Source organism: Mytilus edulis, chromosome 2 (genome assembly GCF_963676685.1).
Source record: "Mytilus edulis chromosome 2, xbMytEdul2.2, whole genome shotgun sequence".
Taxonomy (NCBI): domain Eukaryota; kingdom Metazoa; phylum Mollusca; class Bivalvia; order Mytilida; family Mytilidae; genus Mytilus; species Mytilus edulis.
This window is the reverse complement of record NC_092345.1, coordinates 14287048-14306032: the sequence shown is the minus strand read 5'-3', so window position 1 is coordinate 14306032 and position 18985 is coordinate 14287048.

Genomic DNA, 18985 nt, shown 5'->3' with positions numbered 1-18985 from the left:
TTTATTGTATTACTTCTTAAAATTATTTTATTTAGAATTGAATGCTGTATTTAGAAAATTTATAAGAAATGAAACAAGTGACCTTTACATTTTCATGACATATGGAACTGCCATTTTGCTAAAATTGTGATCATCAATCACTTTCAATTCATATAAAAGTTTTAAAAAACACAGCATTCAATTTTATATTTACAGAAAATCTAAATTAAATATATTTATATAGGTTATTAACATGTTGAATATTAAATTTAATCTATTCACACACATCTTTGTCTTAAATTGACCAGTGATGTAAAATGATTACATGTGATAATTAAGAGTTGAAATTTGCATAATAATGATGTCAATTCAAAGTAGTTATAGCTTTTAAAATATAATATTGAATTTCAACAGTTAATATACATCTTATTCATTTTCTTATATTTCATTGTAATATAATTTCACCTTTATAAAATTAATATTAATAAAATTTGTGATTTGTTTAGTACACATGCAATCCTTAGCAGGAGTTACAGAAACAATATGTAAAAATAGTGTTCATTAATTAGGTGGGCAGAGCTGATAAATCTATATTCTGGGAATTGAAAAAATATGACAGAATCAAATGACCTGTCTTTCAGCAAATAAAATATCAACATTTGTAGTAATTGAATATTGTCAGTAAACTGTAATTAGTATACCTTATTGCATTGCATACAATGAATTTGATTTATTAAGCAATTGAACATATTACTTTTAAACATATTTATTTAAAATATCATGTTCATGGCATATTTATAAGTTGATTTACTTATGGGTCATCCTGTTGCAAAATTAAGGAAAAAAAATTGTGAAATAAACATGATATATACATATAAATGCAGTAATGTATAAATTATTAGCATATTTGTCAGCGATCAGTTGTAAACTGTAAAATATTGTTATATTTTAATGATTTGTTAAAAAGTTTCATGATAGAAACAAAACACAAGGCCAGTTTAATATGTCTTCCAGTAAGTATAGGACGAAAAACTGAGGACTTGTAATTGCTAACTCTAAGAGTTACTTATTTGTCAAAAATGAAAAGAGGGTTATATGTAGTAGAAGGATATCTCCCTATTTAAAAAAAAATGACAGCCATTCTACATGTACTTAAGATTATTATAATCATGATAATGATCATTGTGATTTCCATGTTTGTCGAGGTTTTTTTAATACTGAACATTGTCATTTTCATTCATTTATTTGTGTTGATTTTGTTATTAATTTTGATCTCAAACATTATGTATTGTGATTTTGTTACTCATTTATAGGCAAATTTTAATGATTTAGCAACCTGTTTTCTGTTAATAAGCCCTTGAATTTATAAAGTTTTCAAAAGTTTAATGTAAAAAAAAAAATGATTTATGCAATCACAGTGTATGTAACTTATTGTGGATTCATAATTATTCGTTCGGTTTTGGTGGTACAGGTGAACCATGAATTCAAATGTTCAACAAATTATAAATGTTCTCTAGGTTATGTATTCAGAGATTGCCAAAACCACGAAAAATCTAATGCAAGTTTTCCTCAATCCGCTAAAATTGATACCCTTAAATAATAAATGAATCCAGGATATCAAATGACCTGCATATGGTGTAAAAGTTTTGAAGGCTAAACTTTAAATTCTCAGGTGTGACCTGCAGCAACCAGGTATTTAGACAGGGATATGTATACCGGTACTGTAAATTCAGAAATTATTGTGTGATCATTTATGATTGCGATTTTGTCATTTTAGACTAAAATGCGATTTTAATTTTTGCAAAATCTGAGAATAATCCTGTTTAATTCATATAAAAAATTTCAAAATGTGAGATTAAATTATTGCGATTATAACCCTGTCGCATTTGTCGCAATAATAAAAACATCGCAATAATTTCTGAATTTACAGTATATACATTCTTTGTTCTTATTTTATTTTATTATATTTTTGTATACTGATTTATACAAATATTGCTCAAATATTCTTTCTGGATTGATTTTGTTTGATGATGTGTGCAAAATCATGCTCATTTAATTATAATATAATATAACATTGTGTTTACCTCTACTAGTTTTCAGCTCATATTGTCCATGACTTGGCCTCTTTTGTTTGTAGCAACTACAATGATCTTTTTTTTTAAATATTATTTGAAAATATTAGGGCATTTCAGCTAGAGTTGTCATTAGATGCTTATCTCTAAAATAAATCCATAAAACATAATTGCCATATACTTACTGAAAAATATAATCTGAAACCTACTATTTATCTTTTTTTTCTCTGCCATTATGATAGGCATTTTTGGATAATTCTTTTGTGTGTACAAAAGCGTATTTGATGAATATCCATTGTCTAGGATGTTTTTAAGAAATACCCAGAATGCATTAGATATTAAAACAGTAAATTGCAATATGTTGTAATTTGTTTAAATAGAATCAGGTTGGTTCCTAAATAATACTTCTATAGAAATAATTCCAAATGATTTCATATGTTTTTATGAGTGCCAAAACAGATACGATATTGTAAGAAAAACACCAGGGAAATACGTCAAACATGAAAACGTGATATTGATATATGCAATTCATGCAACCTGTATTTAATATTTTACTACAGTATGCAAAATGATTTTGAAGAGTTTATGTTTCTTTATATATTGTTAAAAAATGTACACTTCATTTAATATCTGTTATTATTTTAATGTAATTTTATATATAAAAAGAAAATAATCAAGAATAAATTGCAATATATATCAAATTGATACATTATATCATATTTTACTATGAAATGAAAATAAATCATACATGTGTATCTGCAAGACTCATTTTTTGTTTTGTTTGCTGCCTCTTCAAGTCCATGTCTGGCATTTGTCTTTTTTGATTGATCCATGTAATTTAAAGTTGGCATCAAATAAACTCATTTCAGGATTAAAATTATATATTTACAACAGACTCATCAGTGATGTTGCAAACCAAAAAAATTTAAAATGGCCAAATAAAGTACGAAGTTGAAGAGCATTGACGACGAAAATTTCTAAAAGTTTTGCCAAATACAGTGGAGGTAATATATTCCTAAGGTAGAAAAGCCTTAACATTTCAAAAATTTAAGATTTTGTAAACTGTAAATTTGTAATCTTAAATTTAATAAAATTGAAAATGGAAATGTGGAATGTTGAATATGTCAAAGAGACAACAACCGGACCAAAGAGTAGATAACAGACAAAGGCCACCAATGGGTCTTCAATGCAGCGAGAAAATATTGCACTCTGAGGTGACCCTCTGATGGCCCCTAAATAAAAATGTGTACTAGTTCAGTGAAAATGGACCTCATACTAAACTCCAAAAACATATAAATAAAATTTAAAACACACAAGACTAACAAAGGCCAGAGGTTCCTGACTTGGAACAGGCGCAAAATTGCGGCGGAGTTAAATATGTATTGTTATAGCTCAATCCTCCCCCTATACCTCTAACCAATACAGAACATACAAACATACAGTATACACATGCATGCAGTTTGATGTTATCAAAAAACATTCAGCAGGAATACATTCTTCAAAATGTGCCCTTGTCTTTATATATCACATATTACTTAACCTTGACCTCATTTTCATAGTTAATTAAGTTTTTTTCAGGATTAGATAAGTCTCTGTTATACAATAATTTATAAAGGTGAACTTCATTTGGTTAATGATTCCCATTAAGGTATCCATGCCCACCTTATATCTGCTGTTTGACCTTGTTGGATTAGTTATTCTTTTAATGTCCAAGAAAGGACAGTTTCTACATTTATACGGTAGTACAGGCAAAGTATATATTAAACAAATTGTATTGTGTGTAAATTACACATTTACCACTTGATAAAGGAAATTGTCATTGACAATGTCAACTAATCGAGAGAAAATCTACTGTCTTCTAAATAACATAAGTGTCTTTAAGTAATATCACTAGATATGTTCAATTGTCTACGAAATGTTTTTTTCTAAAGTACGATTATTTGTTCTATCTAATTCAAAAATGTGCTTAGCTGATTCTTGGAAACGAACTTCTCTAGAGGTGGTTTGTAAAAGATGTAGATACTCAAATTTTCCAAGACCCACTCATTGTGCAGTGAAGTAAAAGACATTTGACTTTCCCGCTTATTAATCGAGTCCGATAAATGTGTCTTGGTATGTCTTCCTGAGGATGGTCACATTGTGAACGAGCAAGTTAAAAGTTACGACCTAGCATGTTGGTCTACTACAAACAGGGGTTCATATTCACCGAAGTATTCAAGGTTCATGTGGATTCCTTTGCTTATAGGTGTGCGTTTCACCCAAACATTTACTCCGAGTACAGACCAACCTGGGCATCTGGAAAGGTTTTAGGGCATATTATGCTCTAGGTAAAGAAAATTCAAATGCATTTCATGTATAAGAAAATAAGAAAATAAAGTTTTGTTGCACACTTTTTCGCCCTTTCAGAAGGATATCAAATTAACAAACAGTTGAGTTGCATTTGGTATAGGCCACTCAGCCACACAGTTTAAATTTAAAATCATTGTCAGGTATCGATTGTCCTTCTATTGACTATGTCAATTTAACACATGTTTAGTTAAAAACTTTGTTGAATTGGCACCTTTTGAAGGAATGAAAAGGTGCACTGCAACATCACGTTAAGTTTTTAATTTTCTAAAACACAACAGGCATTTGAAATTATTTCTAGGGCATGCTATGCCTTAACGCTTTTTCCATGATACAGCTTTTCTGTAGTCAGATTACATTTTGAGGTAAAAACCCAGCCATGTTAGCCAAAGGGTACACATGAACCACAGGGGCTTGTTACAATTGCCGGGTTTACTATCCATACGAACCCCTAAAAAACAGGGGTTCGTATGGATTGTAAACCCGGCAATTGTAACAAGCCCCTGCATGTGGCCAGAGGGTGATCTTACACTGACACACCAAGTCCGAATGTGATAACTATTTTACATCCCAGCTGTTTTAGATTAGACGAAAAACCATTTACAATTCATAAAATCTAGTTTAGAACGCCACACGACAACCATTATTATATACTTTATATATTACCATATGATGTATACCCTTTATGACCCCCTATTAAACACGATGAGTAGATATCAAACAATGTCAACTCGTCCCACTGGCCAATCGGCCCACACTATATCTCCACTTTATAAAAAAAAATCGCCCCACTCTTGTAACCGACTCGCCCAACTTTAAAAAGGTGTAAAATCAAATTGAACAATCAGTCTGACAACTCATTTATTTAACGAAAAGGGTTTAAACCCCACTGAGTAAAGGTCTGCCAACTCACACAAGTTATAAAAATATCTTGCTTCCTTTAAGTATGTTAAATTTCTAATAGTTCGAATCCAGTCGTCCTGGTGAAGTGGTATGTGTCGTGGCTTGATATGCTAAAGGTCTTGAGTTCGAATCCCAGCATATACACTGGACTTTTCTACGTGAATTTTGATAGATAGTCCGTATAATTAATTATAAAGTTTTATACTGGATTTGACATTCCCGCCAAAATGTTACAGAACAAAGGAAAGCATGCATAACAAAGAAACTTAAACTGGTTGATCTGGTAGGGGTGATCCGGCTCAGATCAGATCACCCCTATTAGAACAAAGGAGCTGGGATGTAAATTTTAAACGCGTATTCTTTATTCTACAACTGAAGACAATTGGCGAAGCCAGGTTTCATAATCATCAACCTCTGTTAACTACTTGCCGTTACATGTTTGCAAAAAATAGTATTATCCAAGTCCCTCCTTATGTCCACTTATGCCAAATGTGTGTGTGTATATCTGTTGTTTGGTTGTTTTTCCTCTTATAGTTGATGTGTTTTCCGCAGTTTTGATTTGTTACCCGGATTTGTTTCAGTTAAATCGATGTATGACTATTGAACAGCGGTATACTACTATTGCCTTTATTTGGAACCTTATTTTCGACATCAGAAACGGGAGCGCTGAGAGGTTTGATTATGACAGTCGTTATTCATTCGTTTGATGTGTTTGAGATTTTTTATTTGCCATTTGATTATGGACTTTCCGTTTTGAATTTTCTTTGTAGCTCGTTTTTATACGACCGCAAACATTTTTTGGGAGCATATAATCAGTGTATATAAAGTGCGAATCCAGCTAGTTCATTTTCACTGTCATATGCGGGTATGTCTATTGTAGAATAAAGGATCATGGGAAAACTGTATTTGTTTACGTTTTGAAAATACCAAATTAATTGATTTGAAGGAAAGTTTTTACATATTTTCATTGTTATTATGTCTTTATTATGTACAAACATAGCATTAAAGTTCAAATAAGTGTTATAAAAGCAACATAATATAGCATATCGATTTTTGAAAGCGATCCATTTTAACTATAGATGCGATGAATTATCACTGTTAGTGCAGTCATTTCTGATGTGGAATTTTCGAAGCTGCGAGGAATTTTTATTGTAGAATTATGTGATAAATGCACTTGAAACATATGAAAAAACTTAGTTGATGACTTTAGAATTTATGATAAATGTATTTTCAAATTGAAATACAAACTCCTCATTCATTCTTTATCAAATATATAGCTTTTCAAACTTGTAACAAAAACGCTTCTCAAAATGTCATATTGTATTCTTCAAATTACGTTTTTCTATGATTTAAAAAAAAAATTAACAGATATTTCTGTATTTTTTTTAAGTCAAAGATTGATATTGCGGAGTTTAAGTGCAGTCTGTGTAAAATAGAGACGAGTACATTTGAGGACGTTATCTTCCACGCAATAAATACACTTGCGAACAGAAAAATATGCATCGTGACAGAAAAGCATGCATGGGATACATTTGTTATTGAAGGCATGACTGTAACAATAGGATGAAGATAAAAAAAAATATCTTATTCTGGGGTCTCATTTGGGGGGGGGGGGGGGGTTGGTCTGATCCCGCTTACTGCTTTATCAGATTCCCGTATCCCGCTTAAACCATGCAGTTCTCATTTTTTTAAATTTTCCGTGTCCCGCTATACTTTATTTCTCGTTTTCACGACACAATCATTTGACTATCACGTGTCACGCTTACAAAAAAATCGGCAATTTCGCGTCACGCTTATACCCCAACGCCACCCACTATTCTACTCTTTTCTGACTCATATTAAGCCCATTATAAATATATTAAAAAGTGTGTTCTTTATCCCTTTTTATCCCGTCTCGTTTTGTCCTGGGTTAGGACCCCCCCCCCTTTTAAAATGGCTGGATCCGCCCCTGTGGCTCACACCGAACAGCAAGTTATAAAGGGCCCAAGTGTAAAACCTTTTAATCGGGAAAACCAACGATTCAATCTTTATCAAGATGTACGTAATTAGTGGTGAAGTGTCATGGAAATGGATAAAAAAAAAAGGATATGGAAATAGATAAAATAAAACAAGGATAAAGATCCCTATACGATTCATAAGAAATTTTAATCTAAGTACTGAAGTACTGAACATCAGAGGACCTCAAGTTATGTTGAATTATTGATAAATGGCAGGTGCTTATATTATATACCTGCCAGACAGATATGTTCAACTTACAATATAGTACAAATAACATAATTTGTTATCATATCTGAGATACTGACTTGAACTAGGAAACTTAACTTTGTGAATTATCAATGATTACGTGGTCAAATGAGAACTGTTAGATTGGCATAATGACCATATAGTTGCACACATACAAAAATCGTTAGCATATAACTTATAATAGAGAATCAACATATCAAACATTTCTTCGAGTAGCTATATAGTCACTCACTGAACTATGAAAAAGAGGTTCAAGACAATCACATTAAAACAGATAAATTGTATTACTAATATTGGGGCTAAAGATACCAGATGAACAGCAAACTCATAAATCGAAAATAAACTTACATTCCATGACTAAAACTGAAAAAGAAATGCAAACCAATAAAAGTACACTAGAAACCACATAGAAAACTAAAAACTGAGCAACAAGAACCCCACCAAAACTTGGGGTGATCTCAGTTTCTCCGGATGGGTAAGCAGATCCTGCTCTACAAATGGCATTAATTTAGTAACAATGTTTGTACATTTAGTATCCAGGTCTTCTATTTTCTGAAACATTTAGCTTTTGGATCAATTGCTAATTAAATGGATTACTATCCCTTATTCTAGATTTTTGTTGCAGTCAACACAAACTTTTTAAATGTTCATAAATAGCTTCACTGAGTTATCTTGGTTTTATTTTAACACAGTCAATTGCAATCATTTATCCATTATATTTATAAAAAAAAAAAAAAAAAAAAAAAAAAAAAAAAAAAAAAAAAAAAAAAAATCAGCAGCTACATGTATACATGTGCATTGTAGGTTCTGTTTTCTAATTCATTGTAAATATTACAATGTTTTATATGTAGATAGCCTTTCGCTAATGATGGCATTTTTGTTAATTGAATTTCACAACAATTGGATAGTTTTTCAACTGTTAGTCTTTTTTTACTTTGTTCTGGATTTAATACTTTGGATACCACTGGTTTTAGCAATGAGAAAATTTTGCACAATACATATAGAAGTTCACAACTACCATATGAATGTGTCGGTCCTTAGTAAGAAGCCTGTAAAACAGGGTTTGTAATATTTTGGTGTATATCTTGATTTTCCATTTGTTCATTGATGTGGCCATTAGTTTTCTTGTATATATTGTTTAACATTTGTCATTTCAGGGCTATTTCTAACTGATTTATGTAGTTTTTTTTCTGATTGTAAAAATGTTGTATGGTAAGCTTTATTTCTTTTTCATCATTTTGTCTAGAGCTGGTGTCTGATTACCAATCATACCTCCCTTTTCGTTTCTTTTTTTTATGAATAATGACAACAGTTTTTAATTTTCATTTATGTATGTACATGTACATGTAACAATATAAAACAGTATATATTCATGTATAATATCATTCCATCATTAATATTGGTCATTGTTGGTATATATTTATCTTTAAGTTTAACAATGTACTGTGAAAGAGCTATCTTCTTACAGATACTTAGTATTATGGTTATTGGTAAACCACTGATTCAAAGGACAAGCTTCACTAATTGCCCAAAATGACCATAAAACTCCAAAAAATTCACAATTTGGTTCATAAATGGGTCTATTTCAAAAGTCTTAACGCTCAATAAATCAGTTCTTTTCATAAAATAGATATAGGAAGATGTGGTGTGAGTGCCAATGAGACAACTCTCCATCCAAATAACAATTTAAAAAAAGGTAAACCATTATGCATGTAGGTCAATGTACGGCCTTCAACACGAAGCCTTGGCTCACACCGAACAACAAGCACATTTTATGTTCCAAATTTGTCAAAATGTGATGATTTTGAGCAATTTTCAGACCTGAAAGCTTTATGCCTTTAGAAATAAGGATTTGGCCGCCACCTACCATCCAACATGTTTTGTAAACAAAAGAATCTAAATCTGATATATATATATATAATTCATCAATATAAAAAAAAATTGGATCTTGGATGGCAGCCAAGGTTATTTATTCCAAAAACAATTACACAGTTTTACCATAGTTATCTGTGGTATAGTTTTCACAATCATTCAATGGTTTTGTTGTGTATGATTTCGAAAAGAAAAATAAAGATTGCAAGACCTGAACGAGGCCTGATTTTTTAAAGTGACATATGAACAACAGAGTCAGTGTGGGTCCACTAAGCTAAACTGCCCGCTTTGCACCAGCCAATATAAATGAATGCCTAGGGTGGGAATTGAACCCACATACACAAACTTTGTTGTCCCTATATTTTTAAATGAACAAAAAATTGTCAAGAACAAATTTAAAACAAGATGCTCCACAGGGCACAGCTTTATACGACCGCAGAGGTTGAACCCTGAACGGTTGGGGCAAGTATGGACACAACATTAAAGCTGGATTCAGCTCTAAATTTGGATTGTGATTAAATAGTTGACACAGAATGAATGGGGTACTTATAAAGTGAGAAACGGAATCGAAACGAAACGAAACGAAATATAACGAAACGAAACGAAATACAACGAAACGCAACGAAATACAACGAAACGAAACGAAATATAACGAAACGAAACGAAATGTAAAAATGCAGAAACGAAACCCTCTTCAAAAGCATCAAATATATACACCTTATCGCTATTCCCGGCTGACCCGTCCGCTTGAACTTTTGACGTCAACAACAATCACTTTTCCATTGTGGCGTCAGACATTTTGTTTTATGACGTCAAAATTTTACGGGAACCTGTGTGATTTCCAGCAATGGCGGACAAATAGCGATAAGGTGTATTGCCCCTCCCCAGCCCTTTTAGTTCAAAAGAAATTTTCCTCAATCATAATACAAATACTTCAAAATAAAACTATTATATAGAAAAGATATTTTCAAATTCAATTATACAAATGTCATGTATAAAGAAGTCTTTTCAACGACCCTGTAATTGGGCAGGTCCACGATTTCAATACGGGTGGTGTAAAAGGGATTGAATTTGCCGTGCAGAAAGAGTCACGAACACAAATATTTAAATGGTGACGCCCCTCACAAGAAAAAATGATCTCCCTTTTCTCAAGTTTCTTGGATTTACCGAGTTTAATAAGACCGGTCGGTTAAAATGCTATGTAAGTACTTATATTCGAAAAAAATTATTAGGACAGGAACTTGTTTTTCCCCAATAGTACCGACCGTGCAAGGGCTTTATAGCCAGTCAAGGTCGTTAAAAACTCCCGTAGTAGCCAATAGTTCTCCGTTTCTGATATAAAGGCCAAAAGATTTTTTTCAACGGCTTTTTATAGTTCGTTCCTATATTGGACGGTCTTCAACAATGAGCAAAGCCCGTACCGCATAGTCAGCTATAAAATGCCCCGAAATGACAAATGTAAAACCATTCAAACGAGAAAACTAACGGCCTAATTAATGTACAAAAAATTAACGAAAAAAAAACAAATATGTAACACAGCAACAAACGGCAACCACTGAATTACAGGCTCCTGACTTGGGACAGGCACATACATATACACATACATGCATACTGTGGCGTGGTAAACATGTTAGCGGGATCCCAATCCTCCCCTAACGTGGGACAGTGATGTAACAGTAAAATATAGGAACGAACTATAAAAATCAATTGAAAAGGGCTTAACTCATCAGATGGATACAAATAGAAATACATAGACAAAAACCAGAGTGGAATCGTTTTCGAAATTCTTGCACAAAACAGGGTAAAACATTCATATCTTATTATATTATAAATGTTCTCGTCCTGAATATTTATTTAACTTGCCACTGGACGTTAAAGACCATTTATAAACATTAACCCTCAAACCCCTAAAATACTCTTAAAACAAATCATTTTTTTATTCAATTTATTATGACCTGGGCTATTGAAATATTTTGCCATTATGGTCTATAAAGATATCAGATATCAGCTGGTTAGCTACTAAAAATTGCAATGACTGTTCTGTTTCCTTAACTACTAACACTGTCGAAATAAATTTTAAAATGTATATACATGTATAAGGGTACTTACATTTTCTTTTCCTTCTCATTGGGCTCCATTTTGCGTAATAACGGTTGAATAAAAAATATTCCTTTTATATATACCCGGCTGGAGCCCGTGCAACATCTGGTGCTGAATGCGTTTTAGAAAACTTCAAAGACCTTTGATTTTTTTTCTCACGCTCACAACTTATCCATATATAAACTCAGGCATGATAAAGGGAGCCGACAGGATGAAAGACAATGCCTTTAAAAAGTATTTTTGGAACATCAAAGTGTTATATTGTACGTCAGAACGGGTAGCACGTCCACACGGGGTTGTAGAAAAGTATGCAGTCTTTCAATAAACAATAAATTAATTTACAATCCTCAATTAAGAGATCAAAGGAGTTTTTCTTTTCATCTTACATACTGTTTTAGCGTGGTTGTAACAATGATAACTACATCAACAGCACCACACAATTGCATAACATAAGGGTCAGATTCATTTCGTTGTGTTTCGTTTCTTCATTTATTCATTTCGTTTCGTTTCGTTATATTTCGTTTCGTTTCGTTGTATTTCGTTGCGTTTCGTTGTATTTCGTTTCGTTTCGTTTCGATTCCGTTTCTCACTTTATAAGTACCCGAATGAATGTGGTCTAATGAACTTAAAAAAATTTTTTTTGCCTTTGAGCAATTCACTACGCTGTTGAATATTAATCCTCTCAAAAAAATATTTGAAGAAATTTTCTTTTTATTTACGATATCTGAAATGAGAAAAATTGAACCCCCCCCCCCCCCCCCGCCATTTTTTTTCACATCCCCCCTTCCCTTATTCCAAAACTGATCTCAATTCAGATTTCTAATGGAGTTTGAAAACAATAACTACTCATTTAATATTGAAATGTAAAAAATGTTGAAATGAGAAAAATTGAACCCCCCCCCCCCGCCATTTTTTTTTCACATCCCCCCTTCCCTTATTCCAAAACTGATCTCAATTCAGATATCTAATGGAGTTTGAAAACAATAACTACTCATTTAATATTGAAATGTAAAAAAAGTTGAAATACGGGGTCATTTTACCGCATAGTATTTTGACCCCGGGTTCAATTTTTAAGGGTTCAAAATACCATATGACACCGGCAATGAAAATTTCATGTCAAAGTCCCCCCCAAAATTTGCTCTCAAAATCCAGACGTAAAAAATGGCTTCAGCATTATGACGTTGTTGGAAGGCGTTCCAGAAAAACATTGAAATAGCCTTGCCAGTTTGTTACCTTTCTGTGATTAATATACAAATATTTCTAACGACAAAACATTTTCATATTATAATTTGCATTAAGAAAAATTAAAAAAACTGAGTATCCATTGAAAACATGAATTTAAAAGAAGTGATACGGAATTTTATTCTGCACTATAGGTGTCATACCACCAATTAAAAGTCCCTATCTGTTCAACCAAATTTTGCAATTTTCACAGCTTTCTAAATATTTTACCTTAAGTTTAACTTCATAGAAACTAGGTATATCCTGAATTGTACAGGTGTCACCTTTCTGCATGCCAATTTTCAACATACATTCAAAATCATATAAGAAAGCAGAGAGCTTCCGAAAGGAGGTACCACTAAAAATAACCCCTGGTTTTCTGGAAATCTTAAATTAGTATACTATGGAGCGCATTAATCCTCAATTTTTAATACAAACTCATAGACAGGTAAATTTTGGCTCAAAATGGTCTTAATATATTTCTCTTTCAACAAAACTTTCATTTCTGCAAATTTGTTAGTTAGTTTAGGTGAACAATGACATCAAATGCACTTTTTTTTGTCCGAGTAGGCCTACTTTCACATACGTTCTAAATTTGAGGGAGTAATTGGTGGTATGACACCTATATAGGTCCGCGGGTCTATAATGTCGGTTATCATTCCAAAACTAATTATACATGCATCTCTTTGATCTTTGAAAAGTAGGCGATGGCAATACACCCGAGGCCCCTCAGGGGCCTCTGATGTAAAAATGGAATACATTTGAAATAAATGTTATTTCTATTGAATTTATTTAGAGTGTTTTAAAACCAAACTTTCCTCCGTAAGTTAAATTTGATCAAATCCGTCTCTTACTTTATCTATTGTTTGAGCAAGTCGGCTAAATTAAGGCTTTACAGATAATTTCCTACTGCATGTAAAGCAAAACTTTGGTTGACTTGATTGCTTAGTTTGTATAATTGTTTATACAAACTTTGTAAATAAGATTGAAATCTTCAAACAATATGTATCGGCATAGTTTAACCTGTATTTATATAATTATTATATTTGAATTAAATTGGGTGTTATCATAATGATTGTACAAAAAAAAAGCAAGCACGCTAACTAAAGTCTTGCTTTACATGCTTAAAAAAATACGCCGTAATAGATAAAAAAATAAATATATCATACAGTGAAAATGCGCCGCATATACAATACTAATGAATCGCTCGACAGTCAAAATGAAAGAATAGTATCATTATTCGACAGTAAACATGACTCGCATAAAGAAAGCATCATAGTGGAATGCAGTTCAATATGAAGAAACTGAATGACAAAACCTATTCTACGTTATACAACTTTAATAATTGTGTTGAAATGAATATTTTTTCTGCAACAACATCTTACCTGTTAGTTATAAAACACCTGCACGATCTGTTCGTGAAATGTCCTAAATATTCACCTATTTTGGTATATATTTCACAGCTTTTTGGATTTAGGCGCGAAAAAAACCCGTTCGCATCTCTTACTTTGTTTTATTAGTATTATGTGTTTCTTAACATATACTTTTTAACTAATTTTCTCCATTTTCTTCAAAAATAAAAAAAAAGTCGTCTGTTTATTTATCATTCTACATCAAAAATTTCTGGCATATACAGTGAAAATGATATTTTAGGATCCGCACTTTACATACACTGATAATGGTATGATGTCGTCGTCTGCATCGTCGTCGTCGTCGTCCGAAGACACATTTGGTGTCCGGACAATAACTTTTGTTTAAGTGAAGGGATCTCTTTAAAATTTAATAAGAAGGTTCAATACCACAAAAGGAAGGTTGGGATTGATTTTGGGGATAATGGTCCCAACCGTTTTGGAATTAAGGGGCCAAAACAAGCATTTTTTCTACTTTCAGGATATGAACTTGTGTTTTAGTATTTCAATTGCTTTGAAATTGTACCACAATGTTCAATACCACAAGTAGAAGGTATGGATTCATTTTGGGGGTTATGGTGCCAACAGTTAAGGTATTAAGGGCCATCAAGGGGCCAAAAACTAGCATTTTTGTAGTTTCTTGACAATAACTTGTGTGTAAGTGTATGGATCTCTCTTCTATTGTACCACCAGGATCCATATCACAAAAGGAAGGCTGGGGGATTGAGTTTGAGGTTAATTGCTTAATTCGTGCAGGAATTAGCGGTCAAAAACAAGCATTTTTCTAGTTTCCAGACAATAAATTCGTACTTGTTCTTAAATCTAAACTTAAAACAATCCTGCATTTTATGGGTCACTCTTTGTCGATGAAAACTTCAAATACTAAATGGTAATAATATAAAGTCCTAATTCATTTACTAGAACTAGTATCTATACTTTCTTCGTAATGCCAATTCACTCATATCAATAAACAATAACTAGAGACTCTAAAGAGCCTGTGACGCTCACCTTGGTCTATGTGAATATTAAACAATGGACACAGATGGATTCATGACAAAATTGTGTTTTGGTGATGGTGATGTGTTTGTACATCTTACTTTACTAAACATTCTTGCTGCTTACAATTATCTCTATCTATAACAGTACTTTCTGTGGAAAATATTATTGAAAATCTTCAAATTTTAAGAAAATTGTTAAAAATTGACTATGAAGGGCAATAACTCCTTAGGGGGTCAATTGACTATTTTGGTCAACTGACTTATTTTTAGTTCTTACTTTGCTGAACATGATTGCTGTTTACAGTTTATCTCTATCTATAATAATATTCAAGATAATATCCAAAAACAGCAAAATTTCCGTAAAATTACCATTTCAGGGGCAGCAACCCAACAACGAAATGTCCGAATCATCTGAAAATTTCAGGGCAGATAGATCTTGACCTCATGAACAATATTATCCCTGTCAGATTTGCTCTAAATGCTTTGGTTTTTGAGTTATAAGCGAAAAACTGCATTTTACCCCTATGTTCTATTTTTAGCCATGGCGGCCATCTTGGTTGGTTGGCCGGGTCACCGGACACATTTTTTAAACTAGATACCCCAATGATGATTGTGGCCAAGTTTGGTTAAATTTGGCCCAATTGTTTCAGAGGAGAAGATTTTTGTAAAAGTTAACGCAGGACGAAGACGGACGACGGACGACGACGACGGACGACGACGGACGCCGGACGACGACGACGGACGCCGGACGCCAAGTGATGATAATAAAAGAAATACTAGAACTGGTAAATAATAATTATGTTGCCAATGATGATCAAGTTTATTTTAAAGTTAACAACAAACTTTGCATATACAACATTTCCGGGAAAGCTGTTCAAATCGATTATAATTCGTTAAAATGTCTCAACGGTATGATGAATTACATCGAGGCTGTACATACGTTTAAAGCGGAGTCCACGAGTATTGGAAGTTAAAACAGTGAAAAAAAATTTCATGTGATATATCTTCAAATTTCAGGAACATAACTCAGAAAAACAGATCCACAAATGTATCTCAAAACTTGTCGTTTTGTTATTTTTTGCACTTGCACTTTAATTTGATAAAGGCTACCCGCTGTTTAGATTTGAAAACAATCTATGTTTCAGGGCCAATCACTCCAAAAAGATAGTTATTTTTTTCTGAATTTTGTTTATCAATATGGAAGATACATCTTGTTATATAAACCTTTTTGAACAATAAACATGTTCATAAAAATTGATGGCACTATAATTATAAGAGAAAACATGACATATAAAATATTAGGAATGGAAATCATGATTTCAATTTCAATTGTATTTATAGTCGAGGTGCATGCATGCTCTAGATTGTAAAAGTGCTAAATACAACTGCAATTCACGAAGAATCATCCTTTGCAATCATGGTTGATTCAGCATGTGTGGCATGTTCAAGCAGCAGGCACCAATTTGAGGAGCCATATCCCAAACTTTTCAGTGACAGACCAACCCTTCATCCCAGTCGAACCATCTCACAAATTTACTCCAACTGGATCAACTCTCAATTCAAATTTTTGTATTAAATACGTATAAAATATTTGCCACTAAGCATAAAACCATAAAAAAAATCGCCTGGAATCTTTAAATACTAAAAACTTTTTTGGGATGGAATTTTGCCGTTAAAGGATCCATTCCTAAAACAGCTTTCATATCAGCATGTGGCATCGGTGGTCGAGTGGTATAAGAGAGGGGCGAAAGATGTCTAGAGGACATTCAAACGCATAGATCGAATATAAACTGACAACGCCATGGCTAAAAAAAACAGACAAAAAAAAACAGACAAAAAAAAAACAGACAAAAAAAACAGACAAAAAAAAGAAGAAAAAAAAAACCCAGACAAACAATAGTACACAAGACACTAAATAGAAAAATAAAGACTAAGTGACACGAACCCCACCAAAAACTGGGGTTGATCCAGGTGCTCCGGAAGAACCGCAGATTCTGCTCCACATGTTGCACCTGTCGTGTTGCTCGTGTTATATTCATTTGATAAAATTTACTGTTTGCAATAACATTTATTGTTCTTAATAATAAGGATGTTCTTATCCCAAGCATAAAAACTTAGCCGTATTTGACACAACCTTTTTCAACTTTTGATCTTCAGTGCTGTACAACTTTGTACTTTTTTTCGCTTTCGATCTTTTATATCTGGGCGTCACTGGTGAGTTTTGTGTGGACGAGGCGCGTTTTTGGCGTATTAAATTTTAAACCTGATGCTTTTTGTTATTCATTAATCATGTGTTTCTTTGTCTAATACGTTTTCCTATTTATTTGTATTGTAGTCCTGTAATATTATGTTGTCATTTCTATGTTATATTTAACATTGCCATTAAAATGCGAGGTTTCATTGGCATGCCACAAAACCAGGTTCAACCCACCATTTTTTCCTTTAAAAATGTCCTGTACCAAGTCAGGAATATGGCCATTGTTATATTATAGTTCGTTTCTGTGTGTGTTACAATTTAACGTTGCGTCGTTTGTTTTCTCTTATTTTTGAGTGTAAATTGACATTGCGATAAGACGTGTCACGGTACTTGTCTATCCCAAATTCATGTATTTGGTTTTGATGTTATATTTGTTATTCTCGTGGGATTTTGTCTGATGTTTGGTCCGTTTCTGTGTGTGTTAGTTACATTGTAGTGTTGTGTCGTTGTTATCCTCTTATATTTATGCGTTTCCCTCAGTTTTAGTTTGTTACCCCGATTTTGTTTTTTGTCCATGGATTTATGAGTTTGAACAGCGGTATACTACTGTTGCCTTTATTTATTACAATCCCGGCAAATAGTCTTATTCGGTAAGTCCGCACATTAGTCAAAAGGGAACGGGAATGGAGTTACGATATAAGGAACATATTCGACATCATCTGTGAAACGGATATTTCATAACGGTCAGCCAACTCGTGATGTCGTCCGTAAAATTTACGAAGGGATGATTTCAACTTCACCATTTGGAACTATATTGGTTTAACAGCTTCCTTGGTTGTGAGCAGCAATCCTCTACCAAGGAAATCTGGATAGGAAATACAAGCCCGAGGATATCTTATCCAGTGGGAGATTTATTATGTACTTGATGTAAGTTACTGCACGTGGCAGGTGCGCTCGACTCCAATCTTTAAAATTGATTAGTATTACCAGTAATTTTTCCTAACGAAGGTCGGTACACGGTTCAGTCTCTGACTTCGCCACCAATAAAATCTGACTACCACAAAATAGCACAACAGAGCTGAAAGTGGCGTTAGACTCCAATCAATCATTCAATCAATCAATTGATTTATCAAACATCAAATATAAAGCATATTGTTTTTGCCATCAGCTTGTTGAAACCAATCATTTTTTTTTATAGCAAACTCAAATAATGAAAAGGAGTTTAGATATGTGATTTATTGTTCAAGGGGGCTGATTTTGATCTCCCGCATATGTTACAGCTAGGTCAGTCACAAGTTCGGGGGGAAAAAGGGGGGATACGTACACGTACAAGGTATGCCTATTTGCGAAATTTAACGGGGAAGTTTAAAACCAATGCTTATGGTGAAAGCTTTATGTAATATTATTTATGCTTGGCTTTGCTGCAATTAAAAGTTTTATCCAAAACGTCAATAAATTATGCGATAAGTTTATGAGTTTCGTTTTTTTAAATTGAATCTGAGAATCTAGAAAATTAAATCACCACAATATTAGTTTGACAATCGAAAAATCAATCTGTGCGGGTTTTACAAAAAAGATATTCTGAAACGATTATGTCGACGAAAGGGGATAATTTTAATCTGATGACTTCAAATGGAGACGGAG